Here is a 14,959-nt window from a genome sequence, read left to right on the forward strand (position 1 = left end):
TTGACTACGACTGATTTTTGTCTATGTCTCCTATGGAGGAGAGGTGTTGCCCAAGCCTCCATGTTTTGCAATAATGTTATAGCAGTTGGGTAGTGTAAAAATCACTCCCAGACTCAAGTATTTTGGGGGGTGTTGGGGGTGTCCTGGCAGATTCGTGAAGCTGGGGAAAAAGTTCAATTGGTGAGGCTGTGCCTTCTTTATGTCTGTACTATTGGGGGCTGAGAAAAAGATAATTGCAAAATGGCACCATTCCTGAGACTTTAGCACACTCTGATAACTGAAATCCCAATTTCCAACCTTTTTTTTATGCCTTCCAATGCACTATTAGAAAAGATTGGTGCTTTTAACGTAGGTGTTTATGTTTTTATTCTCCCTCCCAGAGAAATAAATATGGTTGCCGCCCCTAACGTGAGGCTTTTCTTCCTTACAGAACACACACAATCTCACGGTCATCTCAGGGAGTTGTGAGAACATCTTTGTGAGATTAAAAGAACTATACACAAGATGCGGATCATTAAACACTAATCCGGGGCCAGAGGTCAGGAGCTCTTCTCCAGCAATCTGCTGTGGCTGATGCCTGTCCTGCCTGCCAAGAGATCTCAGCAAACTCCCCTTTATGAAATAATAATAAAATTACTCCTTTTCTTCTTTCTCAGACAGTGGCTCTTCTTTATTAATACAAGAGTTCTGTGCTGTTGCATTCATCCCTGGCCCTGTCTTAGTGATCTTCCTCAAACGAGGCACTTGGTGTCACAACAATATCTTAGATTATTAGAGACAAGATCCAACATCAAAGCTGGGTGACTTAAATCTCTATGCGCAGAGTTATGCATCGGCTGTGCTGCGCAACCCTGGTGCTGGATGCCAACATTGCAGAAATGAACATACAGACACGTGTGCAACCAAATGCACAACCAAAGGTGCATGTACATCCATGTGTAAAACATGCATGTGTTATGTGAGCCCATGTGCACCCACGTCTAATGGAACCTCTTGCTTAACTTTGCATTTTTAGCCTTGAACAACAAAATGTCCAAATGGGAAAATATATGTAAAGGGGACTTTCCTTCCTTTCTCCTGATAGACAGCATTGTTATTTCTACAATGTAGATGCACCCCAGGTCATACACAAATAATCAACTGGAGTTGAAGGGGAGCTGCAGTGGCAAAGTCTGAGCTGTTGCAGAATCCACCACAAGAATCCAGAAGTCATGGTAAGCAAAAGACAAAGATGTGCAAAACTTATGCCAGTCCAGTGATCATGAATCCAAAATAAATGCATGTTTCCAAAGAGTACTGAACGCCTGGTAGAACAAATACTTTCACTCCACAAGAACTCCCAGTAGCTGCTGGAATGTTTATAGCTGCCTAACCTTGTAATGCCAGATGGTTAATTGCTCAGCGTTTCTCCCATTTAAGCCTCTGCAAGAGGCGGTAACTCTTTTGGTTGCCATCCATGTGCTGCAAAGGACCAGGATGTCTCCTTAGTGTCCTCCAGTCCCAGCTGAGATGGAGGACTACCTTCTTGAATGTCCTCATCAGCTGTGCCTATCCCTAGATGCTCAGATTCTAGGATGGAGCCATCATCTGGAGCCAGAGGTTGATTCCTCTGTGTCTGATTCCTCCGACTTCACAGGGTGAGCCGTGTCATTGGGTATTTCTTATTGAAAAACATCCTTTCCAAGTCCATCCGTATGTCTCTGTTAATTAGCAGTGCTTTTGTAGGGAAGGAATCGTCCTGCTGGCCCATTAATTACATCCCAGGAACGTGCTCCAGAGGGCAGCTTCAAGGTTTCCCTCCTCCCAGGAAGGCCCTTTCATCTTGGAAGGAAATCATCATCAATCGAGCCGAAACGGACTTTCTCTTTCTCTCTCCTTGCTGTCGGTTGGCCATGGGCCTCCAACCAGCCCTCCTCCTATTGACTGCTCATTTGCCGAACTTATTAAAGGTTATCAAAGGGAATGTTTTTATGCTAACCTGAATGCATGGCTGGAGCCCCTCTTGCGCAGCTCTGTTGACAACAGAAGCAAAGTTTGCCCAGCATTTGGACTTTAATGGTCTCCATCAAGAAGTTATTATTGGGTGGCTTGGACGCCTGGTGCTAATTTTCACCCCCTTTTTCTCCTCACCCAATAAACCTATATCCTCACACAATAGCAGCTGATGTGTGAATGAATGCAAGCCATGGTTGGCTCTCTTGTGCCAGAAGTGTTCAAATCTGTCTCTCAGATGCCCTTAACAGATTCATAACTCTGGCATTTGTATGCATTTGTCTCTTTGCAAGAAAAATGGAAGACATTCCTAACTTGGGTAGAGAGGGGAGGAAATTGCAAGAGGGAGAGAAGTAAAAGTGTGTGAGAGAGAAAGAGAAAGAGAGAGAGAGAGAGAGAGAGAGAAGATTGGGGGGTGATTAAAGACAGCTTTCTTCATATGAGTAACATTAAATACAACCGGCATAATGACAACTCCGTGATCTGATAGAATACAGAGGACTTGGAAATAAAGGGCTTGTATTTTTCCCTGATGTATCATAATGGTCACATTTTTCTTCTACAATGGTTTTTTTCCGAGATAAAGAACAAATTAAACTGATTTTGATTGCTACTTAGAAATACTTGAAATTGAAAAAGGCAGCAGGTGGGCCTAGCTGGGAGGGATGGTTATTTTAGCATAACAGATGCATGCATAAAACATCACACAGTGCACACACACACATACACACTCTCTCTCTCTCTCTCTCTCTCTCTCTCTCTCTCTCTCACACACACATACACACTTTCTGTTTCCCCCCCTCTTCCCAAATCCCTTTCCTTTCAAAGGGCTGAAACCTCTCAGGCTCCAAAGTGTTGAAGGTAGAAGATGTTACATAGATTTGTCCAGGAACGATCAGGGATTTGGGGGAAGAGTGTGATGTTGTTTGCTTGCCAAATGTTTCTTGCAGGAACATCTCTCCATGGTGGTAGCCTACATACAGTAGGAAAAGCAGCTGTGTTTAATGTACACAAGGTGTTAATTGCCTCTCCTTCCCTGCGTACGTCTGCCACGGCTCCACTTCCAGAACTGAGCCTTTCTCTCTATTTTAACCAAGCTATAAATAAATGCGCTTCTGGTCCAAGAGAGACCTGGGTTGGATCAGTCTTAAGGTGGCCACAGACCAAGAGCTACATTGTGTTTGTATAGTATAAATCGACATTGTGGTTGCGCAACATTGCCGTTCTGCTGGATCCGAATGTTGTGACATCAATGGCATATCTATCTAGGTGTTACAATATGATGGAAGTCTATGGAGAAGACGATATTATGGAAGTCTATGGAGAATCAGTGGGCATGATTAAGTCTACTTCCTCAGATGCATATGCATCTGAACATATACATCTGAGGAAGTAGACGGAAGTCTTGGAAAGCTCATGCTGCCAACTTTTTTCTTTCAGTGTGTCTCAGAGGTGCTACAAGAACTCTCTACATATTGTTTTATCTTGTGTGTGTGTGTTGTGCGCCTTCAAGTCATTTCCAACTTATGGTGACCTGAAGGCCAACCTAACACAGGGTTTTCTTCAGAGGAGGTTTGCCATTGCTATCCTCTGAGACTGAGAGAGTGTGACTTTCCCAGTGGCTTTTCATAGCTGAGCAAGGATTCGAACCAGAGCCATAGACCGACGCTCACACCATTGTTTTATCTTAAACACTTTCCGTTGCCTTCAGCTGGAGCCTTGTCCTCTCCAAAACTGGGCTGTAGGCATGAATACAAAGAGGATTATATTGGTCTGAGATGGCTGTTCCTGGGCAGACAGTGACTCCGTGCATCCGTCTCTCGCTGGGCCTAGAAAGTGGGTGGCTGTGTATCTGAATGCGGCTTTGTATCTGGCGATGACTTCTTAGCAGGACTCAAGATGATTTCCAGGTGAGAAATAATTTCACCTATAAATCATAACTTATCTCTGCATCCGGAGCATCTGGGAGCTCTCGGTTGGGGCGCTTGTTGCGTATGTCAGGGAACTGCCAGCGTGGAACTGGCTTTGTTTGAGCAAAAAATTGAATTCTGTTGGAGTGGAATCTTGTTAGCCTTTTACACATATCGAAAATTCATGGGTGCTTTGGTGGCATGGCGCGGTGGGGGGAAAGAGACTCGCCCCCATCTCTACCTGTTGACAGCAGGGATGCACTTCCACACTTGCCTCATTCTCTTGAGCAGAGGAGAGGAATGGCAGTACTTTCCTCCCTCAGCTGGGACCAGGCGAGTTATTTTCTGTAAGTTTTAGGAGGGTTTTCACATTTGCGAGAATGATTTTTGCACAGAATGGTGCAAAATGACACAAACTGCATCACTAAGCTATGTTATCTGCTGCCTTGATGTGTGGACTTTTAAAAAAAAAAACCTACAGCAACAGCAACAACAACACCATTGTATTTAATGGGACATGAACATCCATGGATTTTGGTATCCACAGGGAGGGGTGTCTTGGAACCAAATCCCAGCTGAAACCAAAGGCCTACTGTAGTAGTAATGATGATGATGATGATAACTGCATTGTATCTAATGGGACTTGAGCATCCATGGATTTTGGTATCCATGAGGCATCCTGGAACCAAATCCCAGCAGATACCAGGGGCCAATTGTGATGATGATGGTGATGATGATGATGATGATATCCCATTGTATACAATGAGACTTGAGCATCGATGGATTTTGGTATCCATGGGGAGGAGTGTCTTGGAACCAAACTCTAGCAGATACTAAGGACCCACTGTAAAAACAATAACAACAGCAACAACAACCTCATTTTATCTAATGGGACCTGAGCATGCACAGATTTTGGCATTCATGGGGGGGTCCTGGAACCAAATCCCAGCAGATGCCAAGGGCCCACTGTACTGTGGTCTTAAAACCTCTGTGACTTGCTATAGAAGGATGTTCCAGACAGACCAGTATCCAGCAGTGTTTCAAAAAGTTACTTTCCAAGGCAAGGGGACTGAAATTCTAATGGCCCATACTGGCATCTGGGTTCTAGTATTTGGGCCAAGGTTGACTTTGGTAGAATGTAAAGTTCTGCCAGGGTTCTAGTGCAGAAATCTAGGAAGCTGGTGGCTACTATCTGGATGATGGGCACAGAGGGAGCTTCCCCAGAAGCCCAAGTGACCAGTCAGTGACCATTTGGCTCAGGAGCTGAAGTTGCTCCTGAGCACTGTCTGGCTGCTATTGTGCATCCTGGGGGGAAAGCTGTTTTGTACAACACACTATACAATGTTATAAAAAGTACTTACACTTGTATAACTCCCGGTTATGGCAGCGTGCGTCACTGCAAGGATTTCATCATCGTAGTCCAGCGCACAACTTTTCCAAGCTTTGACCTGGACCTTGGAATCGATTCCAAGTTTCATTACAGTCATCGGCTTGGCGTGTGTGTTCTCCTTGATCAAAACAGATGACAAAGTTCTCAGCGGGGAGCCCTAATACCTTGCTGTGAATCATCCCAATCAATCTGTATATATATCAAACTTGAGGCATTTCCTCCGCTTCCAGGAAAGAGAGAGAGAGAGAAAGAGAGAGGCCCATTCCAGGCAGCCTCTTCTGACGCTCAGTAGCTTTGCTTGATGCTTAATCTGAACCTCCCTGTGGTTTCAACTCAGCGCTTTGCCTAAAGAGAGCTTTGAAGTTAATTTTGTCTTTCCGCTTTCACAGGCGGAATGTCTGAGAGATGCCAAGGAAACCCAAAGTGGGTTGGCAAGATGAACAGATTTTTATGGGAGAAATTTCATAACCCAGCCCCATTAAACCACTCTCTCATTTTGACCTGGGTCCCACATTGCACTGTTGGGGCACAAGACTCTGCCAAGCATCGCTGCATCTCTTCTCCTCTCCATCTCCAAACTTGCCAATGTAGTGATAGAATCCTCCCACCAATTATATATATATATATATATATATATATATATATATATATATATCTCCCACCAATGAAAGGAGGACAATGGTTGGCCAGGAAGCATTCAAGTTGTGTTCCTTCTACAGATGACCCCAGAAAGAGGATGCCATCCTTTCAGACCCCTGGAAGAGTCCCAGAAAGTCTAAGAGGGTGCTTGTTCCTTCTATTGGTTGGCTGCTGAAACTCCAAATTGCAGGATGGAGCCATGGCAGTTAAAGTGGTATAATTGTCTAAGGTGGATACACCTGCTATCACTCCCTAACCATCACTTCCCTTTCTTTGCATACTTTTTAAAACTGATTATGAAGACTATGAGGTTCAGAAGGTGTTGCGTTAACAGAGAGAAAGATAAGGTGCAGCACTGAGGCAGAAAGAATGAAATGCATAGATATAGGATAAGGGACTCCTGGCTTGAAAAGAGTACGTGTGAAAGGGATCTAGGAGTCCTAGTAGACCACAAGTTGAACATGAATCAACAGTGTGATGTGGCGACCAAAAAACCAATATGATTCTAGGCTGCATCAATAGAAGTTTAGTGTCAAGATTAAGGGAAATCATAATGCCACTCTATTCTGCTTTGGTCAGGCCCCACCTGGAGTAATCCTGCATCCAGTTCTGGGACCCACAATTCAAAAAGGATGATGAGAAACTGCAGCATGTCCAAAGGAGAGCAACTAAAATGGTGAAAGGTCTGGAAACCATGCCCTATGAGGAACGACTTTGGGAGATGGGTAGTTTAGCCTTGAGAAGAGACAATTAAGAGGTGGTATGATAGCCCTGTTTAAATATTTGGAGGGATGACATATTGAGGATGGATCAAGCTTGTTTTCTGCTGCTCCAGAGAATAGGACCTGGAGCAATGAGTGCAAACTATAGGGAAAAAGATTCCACCTAAACATGAGGAGGCACTTCCTGACAGTAAGAGCTGTTTGACAGTGGAACTTACTCCCTCAGAGAGTGATGGAGCCTCCTTCTCTGGAGATCTTTAAACAGAGACTGGATGACCATCTTTTGGGCTTGCTTTAATTATGAGTTCCAGCATGGTAGAATAGCGTCAAATTGGATGACCCTTGTGGTCTCTTCCAACTCTATGATTCTATGTGATGAATTTTGTTTCTATGGATTTTGCTTTACAATGAAACATGTCTCCCCTTGCAATTTTCTTGAACACAGCCTCACCTCCCAGTCTCTCAACTGAATCACTCCGTTGAGTCATCCCCATCAATTCCCTCTTTCTCTCTCTTGCAGCCTCTTCCTCTGGCAGAGTCATCCCTTGTTTATGACACCTTTGGGGTGAACACATGAGTGCGTGAAGCCGGTGCTTTGATGCCTTGGGCCTCTGCAAGGTTGTGTGTGTGCCTTTGATTTCATAGAGTCCTTTGGCTCCTTTCCAAGGAGTGTAATTGGTCTGATGCTCTACGTTTCATGCACATGCTAGTGAAAGAGCCTGTCTAAACGGGAGGCAGATTTATTAACCTCCTCCCATGTCATCTCTTTGTGTTTAAGTCCTGTTCTCTCCTCCTCTCCCTGGGAGGATGGGTGGATTGAGTGCTGAGTTTCCCAAGAGGAGGAAAGAGATGAGAAAGAACTAGATGAAGTGTGGCGATTAATTTCGCACCATCCTCAGTAGCTCAGGGTGAGCTGCCCAGGTAAATCATGGGTCCTCCTGAGATGCAGAAGGCTTCATCCCCGGGAAAAGGAGTAAACATAAGCAAGATCTACAACCAGAGTCAAGCAAGTGGCAAACCGACAACAGAGTCAGGTAGAAACTGTGCAAGGCTGGCTTTTAGTGCTGGCTGGGCAGTCTCCATATTAGGCCTCCTAGTTTGTCATGTTGGTCCAGGTAGTAGGCACTTGTTTGGAGGAAACAGAGATTTCAGGTGTTCCCAAAGTCTTCATTGATTCAATAGTCTGGCTTTTAAACCAATTAATTGATTAGCTTTTAAATACAGTTGTATACAATGTCATCTTTGAACTTCCCCAGCAGGGAAAAATTCCTTTCACTCTGAACAACAAGCTAAACACAAGCTCTGATATCACAAGCTATGATACAATGGCCAAAAAAGTCAATGCAATGTTTTGCTACATCAATAGGAGTCCAGACGGAGGGATATATTAATACCATTATTTTCTACTTTGGTCAAATCTCACCAGGAACACTGTGTCCCATTCTGGACACCCCAGTTCAAGAAAGATATTGGAAAAGTGGAATGCATCCAGAAGACATCAAGCAGATGGTAAAAGGACTGGAAACTCAGTCCTTCCAGGATAAACTTCGGAAGCTGGCTATGATTAGTTTGGAGAAGAGAAGATTGAGAGGTGCTATAAGAGCCATATGTAAATAATTGAAGGGTTGTCATGTAGAAGATGGAACAAGCTTGTTTTCTGTTGCTTCAGAGACTAAAATGTGAGCCAATGGATTCAACATACAAGGAAGAGATTCCACCAAAACAGTAGGAAGAACTGTTTTTACTGTAAGAGCTGTTCAAGACTGCCTAAGATGGTGATGGACTCTCCTTCTTTGGAGGTCTTTGAACAAAGTTTGGATAGGCATCTCTCGGGTGTTACCTGGCAAGGGAATAGACAGGATGATCCCTGAAGTCAAAGAGAATCATGGAGTCATAGCATTGGAAGAGATCCTAAGGGCCATCCAATGCAACCCCCGCAGGAAGACACAATCAAACCATTCCTGACAGATGGCCATTGGGTCAAAATACATCCCAGTTCTGCAGTCTCCTTCCAGCCAGGAAACCTTCCAAGCAAGGAGTGCCTTTCGTCCCTCACAAGGTCTCAGAAAGTGTGAAAACATCGCTTTGGTTTAGATTCTTGAGCCAGCAAGATTTCTTCCTATTCCTAAAGTAGATCTGTCCTGTCTTTCACCTACAATTTAAGCGAAATTGGAGAAATTTTGAGCCAGCCTCTTCTCACTCTTGAACTCATCACCAGGACTCATTTGCCTTTGAATCCTATTGCCAGTCTAACTAGAGTAGACCCAATGAATCAGTAGGGCTTACCCACATGTTGATTCATTATTTAACAATTGATTCAGTGGGTCTACTCTGGAGACTTGGCAGTGATCTCAGGGTTGGACTTGGACTCTGAGATCAAGGCTTTGAATCCTTGCTCATCTACAGAAACCCTCTGGGTCACCTTGGGCAAGTCACACTCTCTCAGCTTCAGAGGAAGACAGGCATGGCAAAACCCCTCGGAGCAAATATTGCCAAGAAAACCCTGCGATAGGTTTGGCTTAGGGCTACTATAAGTCTGAAATGACTTGAAGGCACACAGCAAAACCCAACAAGCCTAAGACATTGAGTTGGTTCGTAACTTTTGCCAAAGCTTCAAAGTATTGCTTTTTGGGAGAAGCTTGTCTGAGAGTTGCAGGTCCTTTCTACTCCAAAGTAGCTTCTCCAGTCTATGGTGCTAAGTCTTTGAAATTCACACTATCAGGTGCCATTTCATATATGCTTCTGCAAAATGGATTGGAAGGTGATAGGATCAGAAAGGATGGGCAAAAGCCCAATGAGACCCCAACCTTACGGAGAAGGAGAGCACCGAGTATGCATGTTTTACATCTTTTCACAGTCACATTGTCACTTGGCTTTGAGGTGACACCCCCCCCCCCCTTTCTGAGGTGCGCATGAGAACTAATTTTAGCTCTTTGTTCTCGCATATATATATATATATATATATATATATATATATTCCTCAGAAACCCCGGCCTATCCGGCTGCATTCGCAGGAGCCTTCGATGAAAGTGTGGATTTGTCTGGCATTTTGTGTTTAATCCCAAATCTGTCAAGGCTTGTTAAATTTGATGGGGCCTGAAAGGTCTGGTGTTAAGCAAATACGCAGTGACCAGAGCCTTTGATGAGAATCAAACTGAACTCTAATCCTGTGGTAATGGCTTTTCCCGTAAGCCTGCGAGGCCCTGGGATAAATCGGAGGAGGACCAGGCAGGCTGAGCGGATACTCGTCGGATGGATAAAAGTGTGGACAACATCACACTGTCATCAAATTACTTTTCCTCCTTGTGTGTGGTGGTTTTTTAAAGTGACAGTATTTGCACATCTTTGTTGCCCTTCTGCCCCGCTGTGGGAGACTGGTTGACCTGAACCTGTTGCCTCCAGTGACACTTGTCACTTTCGACTTCTCTCTTTGGAAAACGGAGTAGGTCTTGCATGGCGACTTTCATGGCGATGACTACCCTGAGAGATACTGCATGCAAGGAATGGATGAAGCGAGGAGCAAAATGGAACACTTTGGACTTAGCTGAGGTTCTCACCTTTGCAAATGTTGGAAAATAAAGAAAGGAGATGTCTTGTCCAGGGCCTCAAAGATTATGCACCTCAAGGGAACCTAAGCATCTTCTGGGTATTCCATTGCAAGAAGATGTTCCAAGGCAGAGGATCTATATTTAGGGGTAGCCATGTTGGCCATGCAGTATGATACAAGAAAAGCAATCATCATCATTATCATCATCATCATCATCATCATCATCATCATCATCATCATCATCACCATCTGCACTGCAGAAATAATCCAGTTTGACACCACTTTAACCCCCATGGCTCAGTGCTATGGAGAGACTGGGGTTTGTAGCTTGGTGAGATATTTAACCTTCTCTCTTGTAAAATATTTAACCACAACAAACTCCAGATTCCATAGCACTGAGCTATGGCAGTTAAAGCGGTGTCAAACTGCATTCATTGCTGCAGTGAAGATTAGACCAGAGAAATAGGAGGAAGGGTGTGTGTGTGTGTGTGTGTGTGTGTGTGTGTGTGTGTGTGATTGCAAATCAAAATTTGCAGAAGATAATTTCCAAAACCAAATTTCACCCAGGATAGAGTCAAAAACAGAATATCGTCACATTGTTATTGCAGCATCCCTTCCCGCTTTGATCCTTCCCTCTGCTGCTGTCCAGCCTGATGGACAAATACCATTAAAGGCTGCAAAAGCCTGGATGAGGCCAGGCAGGCCTCATTCTCCCTCAAGGAATACAAGTGATCTCTTCTCTTTTGATGAATCTTCCCCAATAAAAGTTAAAAAGGGAAGTCGTGTTTTTCCAGATCAGTCTGTGTCCCAGGAGAGTGGGGCTGCTGCGCTGTCTGATGAAACCTTCATGCAAAAGTCATAAACACTTTGCAAAGAGACGCTTAAGCATTCAAACGCTCTGGGTATATATATATGTGTGTGTGTTGTGAGTTGTGAGTTGCTAACCGGAGGCGGAAGAGCTGACAGACATGAAAGCCTTCCTCCTGCCCACTAGGTCCCTTTGCAGTGTTTACATATTCAAAGTCCTTCCCCAATGGCCCTTTTGCCACCAGAAGGCAAGCAGCACAAATTAGGCTAATTTGTTCGTCTTTCTCTCTCTCTCTCTCTCTCTCTGTGTGTGTGTATGCACACACACACACACACACTCTTTTGGTTTTGTTTTGCTATTTCAAAGATAAATTTAATGAGGATAGATTTGCAAAGCAGCTTCTCATAGAATCACAGGACCTCAGAAGAGACATCAAGGGACACTTAGTTCACCCATCTGCAGCATACAACGCAAGCACTCCTGCAAGAGAATGCAAGATAAGCATTGCAGAACCTGAGTTGCAAGCTCAGGATGTACCTGGTATGGAAAGCTTGACTCGGTTTGTCCAGAAAATGGTGCATTTTTGGAGATAAGCTTCAGCTATTTGTTAAACTAGCTCCTATCAAATCTGGGGTTTAGCCTAGAGTAACTTCGTGGAAACAACTGGCCACCTTAAGTTAGAATCAGAGGCCGCATTCCCACTTACAAATAAATTGCTTTGTGATCCAAATCGATGGATCGGTTGGCAGCGGAGCGTGGTTCACACTACATTTGCCCCAGTCGCATTTTCTTGCGGCAAAATAAAATAAAACAAACCATTTGTGGTTCACATTGACAAATGAATCGGTTCAAAACGGACCCGCTCCGGCCGGCCAAAGGGCAAATTTAAATTGATTCCGATCCACATCTGGTTCACACTTGCCGATTTATCCAAAAAGACGTGGAAAAAATCATTGTCAAAAAGATGTGGGTTAAATGGGTCTAGCGCGTGGCCCCCCTCTCCGAATCTGATTTGGTTCAAGTGCAAACCATAGTCATTTAAACTGGTTCAAACCGTTTTGCGATCTGGTTTACAAGATAGTGGGAATTAATATCCATTTCCTTTAATGAGAAGGCATGCAAATGGCCACCGGTGATTCTCTGATTCCTGTTAAACATTGTTAATCCCGATGTTGTTTTTAGGGTATGGGACCTGACAGGGAAGGAAAAGAGGATAAGGCTGGCGGTGTGCGTATAAGGTGCCATGATCCAGCAGCACAGTGAGGTTGCCAGAGCTATCTCCTCCCTGCATTGTTGTGATGAATGGGATTCATATCAAATCCACATTTAATATTGCCTCAGCTCCTCACATCTACAGAACGTTTCTTTTAAAGAAAAAGGGGAAAATTGAGTGCTGCAACAGACTTTGAATTTAACGCTTTCTCCACTGGGCTCTCTTCCTAAAAATGTGAAGGAAAAGAGCAGGAAGAGAATGGTTCAGGAATTGCTGGATTTAGGAAAAGAGAAAGGGATTAGGTAAGAAGAGTAGGGCAGACCCATTGAATCAATTGCTGAATGGTGAGTCAACTATATAGGTAAAGTCAATGTTTTTTTTTTGGGGGGGGGGGGACTAACAAGTAGGCTGTAACTCAAAATCTGCTGGTTGAGAGCAACCTGTTTTTCCAGTTTTTCCTTCCTTCCTTCCTTCCTTCCTTCCTTCCTTCCTTCCTTCTTCCTTCCTTTATGGTAGTATAAAGAAGATGGCTAAGAGATAAGGAAAAGCTGTAATGGAGGTAAGACAGTAAGCCAGAGAAAAACTGAGCAGGATTTTGGGGAACTGGGAATTATTAAATAGTTCAGGGGTTAATGTTTGATCAAAGTGTGTATTAATGAACTTCTACTCGTTTATTCTTGTTTTTACAACTATGTCTGGCTGTTCCTGTTAAGATTACAGAATCACACTTCCACTCTATAGGAGGATCACCTTGAGGCTCAAGTAACTGACCCACGGAATGGATTTTGAGGCCAAAAGAGACGAGTGGCATCACCTTCCTTCCTTCCTTCCTTCCTTCCTTCCTTCCTTCCTTCCTTCCTTCCTTCTCTCCCTCCCTCTCTCAACCCTATACATTGGGATCTCAAGGTGGTTTACAACAAAATCAGTGGCTGTAATTCACTTGGGGACTAACATTTCCATAAGTTGTGAAGTCGAAGGCTTTCATGGCCGGCATCCATAGTTTTTGTGTGTTTTTCGGTCTCTGTGGCCATGTTCTAGGAGAGTTTATTGCTGATGTTTTGCCGGCATCTGTGGCTGGCATCTGTGGCTGGTTTCCATAAGTTCTTTCCACTCAAACATGGGGCTATTAGGCTTCAGGCCTGAGAAGCTAGGGCTCTTCCAACCATCCTTGCTTGGGAAGCCTTAACTCCCCGATTGAACTGGCATCCATTCTCTCTTCTAGCGATCCAATCCATGGCAGTGGGGTGCTCTCAACTTAACTCTTCTCCTGCTGGTTCATGGAAGCAGCTTAGAGCTCCATTGCTAGAGACAAGAGGCTTCCACTGTTTGCTGTGTAGAAATAATACAATTCTTCATATTTTATTAACCATAATAACCGCAAGTCTCTTGGCAGCAGTAAATCCATACTGAGATTATTTCTTTTCTCATACCCTGAACTTCCAAGTCTGTCTTAGTTTCTGGAACAAAACTATCAGGAAAATGCGTTCTGAGTGCCATTAGGCATTTCGGCACACAACGTCGCCACTTGCAGCACATTAAACATAAGCAGAGATGCAATAAAGAAGGCACAAGCCATGTTCCAAATGGCTTGTACCCTCCCATGAAAGTATATGAGCTTGGCACCGACTTTCCTCCACTTCATCTCTCTCTTTTTTTTCCTCCTTTCTTTCCTAGTTTATTAACTCTGTGAATTTTGTTTTATCACAATGTGCCGTAGTCCAATAAATCCTACCGCCACAGCTGCGGTCATGTTGAATAAGCATTGGGAAAAATTTTCAAGTAATTTACCTGCCTTTAAAAAAGAAAAAGACGAAGAAACGTGTTGTGTCAAATTGCTATATTCTCCTCTCTTGTCATTTCTTTTAGTGGGTGATAAATTTGATGAACCCACTACATTTCCAACCACTTTCTAGAATATTAGCCGGGCCGATTATCAATTCCAGGTCCTCTCCTTTCCTTATTTCCCCCCCATTCTTGAACCCTCTCTTTTGTTGAGTAGGACCTCATTGACATTAAGTTATGAACCTGCATGTTAAATTATGAAGCTTTTAGCTCTGCATTAAAAGAAAGATCTGCTCTTTGGCTTGGTGCACCAAACCACATTAGTTGTGCGACGTTATTTTCCTAAAAACACATTTCGGAGGAATAACACCAATCTGTGTTGCGTTTTATAGAGCAAAAATAATTGAATGGCGGCTGTTTGTAATTTTAGCAATCTCTTAACCTTAATCATATTTAATGGCTTTTCACTTCAGGCTAACAGGAGGGAGGGATGGAAAGAAGATATTTCTGTTCTGCGCTGGCACTTCAGCAAGGCACTGACTGCTCTCTGGCAGACACAGTAAATTCCCTCCTATCTGAATTGTTGGTTCAGGACAAACCATTCAGGAGGGAATTACTTTCTCATCTATGAAATAAATGAGATGTTAAACTAGTTTTCTGCTTCCTGTGGTACAAATGTGGCAATCCGCAGCCCCACCGAAGGAGCAAACAAATGCCAAGTTCTCGTTCTGTCGGTGGAAGGGAGTTGAAAGGCACCTGGGTGAGTCAATCAGTGGAATATGGAGGAAGGAGAAGAAGAATGTGATCCAAATAGGTGGAATGGAGCCGACATCCTACAACTCCTTTGCAGGTGGAAGCTCAGGCTATCATTGCTCCGTTCACCAGAACTTGGTCTCTTCCTCTCCCCAGTGGGACACCACCAACTAACTACAGGTCCTTTAGGCTCTCTTTCAGAG

This window comes from Sceloporus occidentalis, unplaced genomic scaffold (genome assembly GCF_023333645.1).
Source record: "Sceloporus occidentalis isolate IW3139 unplaced genomic scaffold, rSceOcc1.0.p SCAF_9, whole genome shotgun sequence".
Lineage (NCBI taxonomy): Eukaryota > Metazoa > Chordata > Lepidosauria > Squamata > Phrynosomatidae > Sceloporus > Sceloporus occidentalis.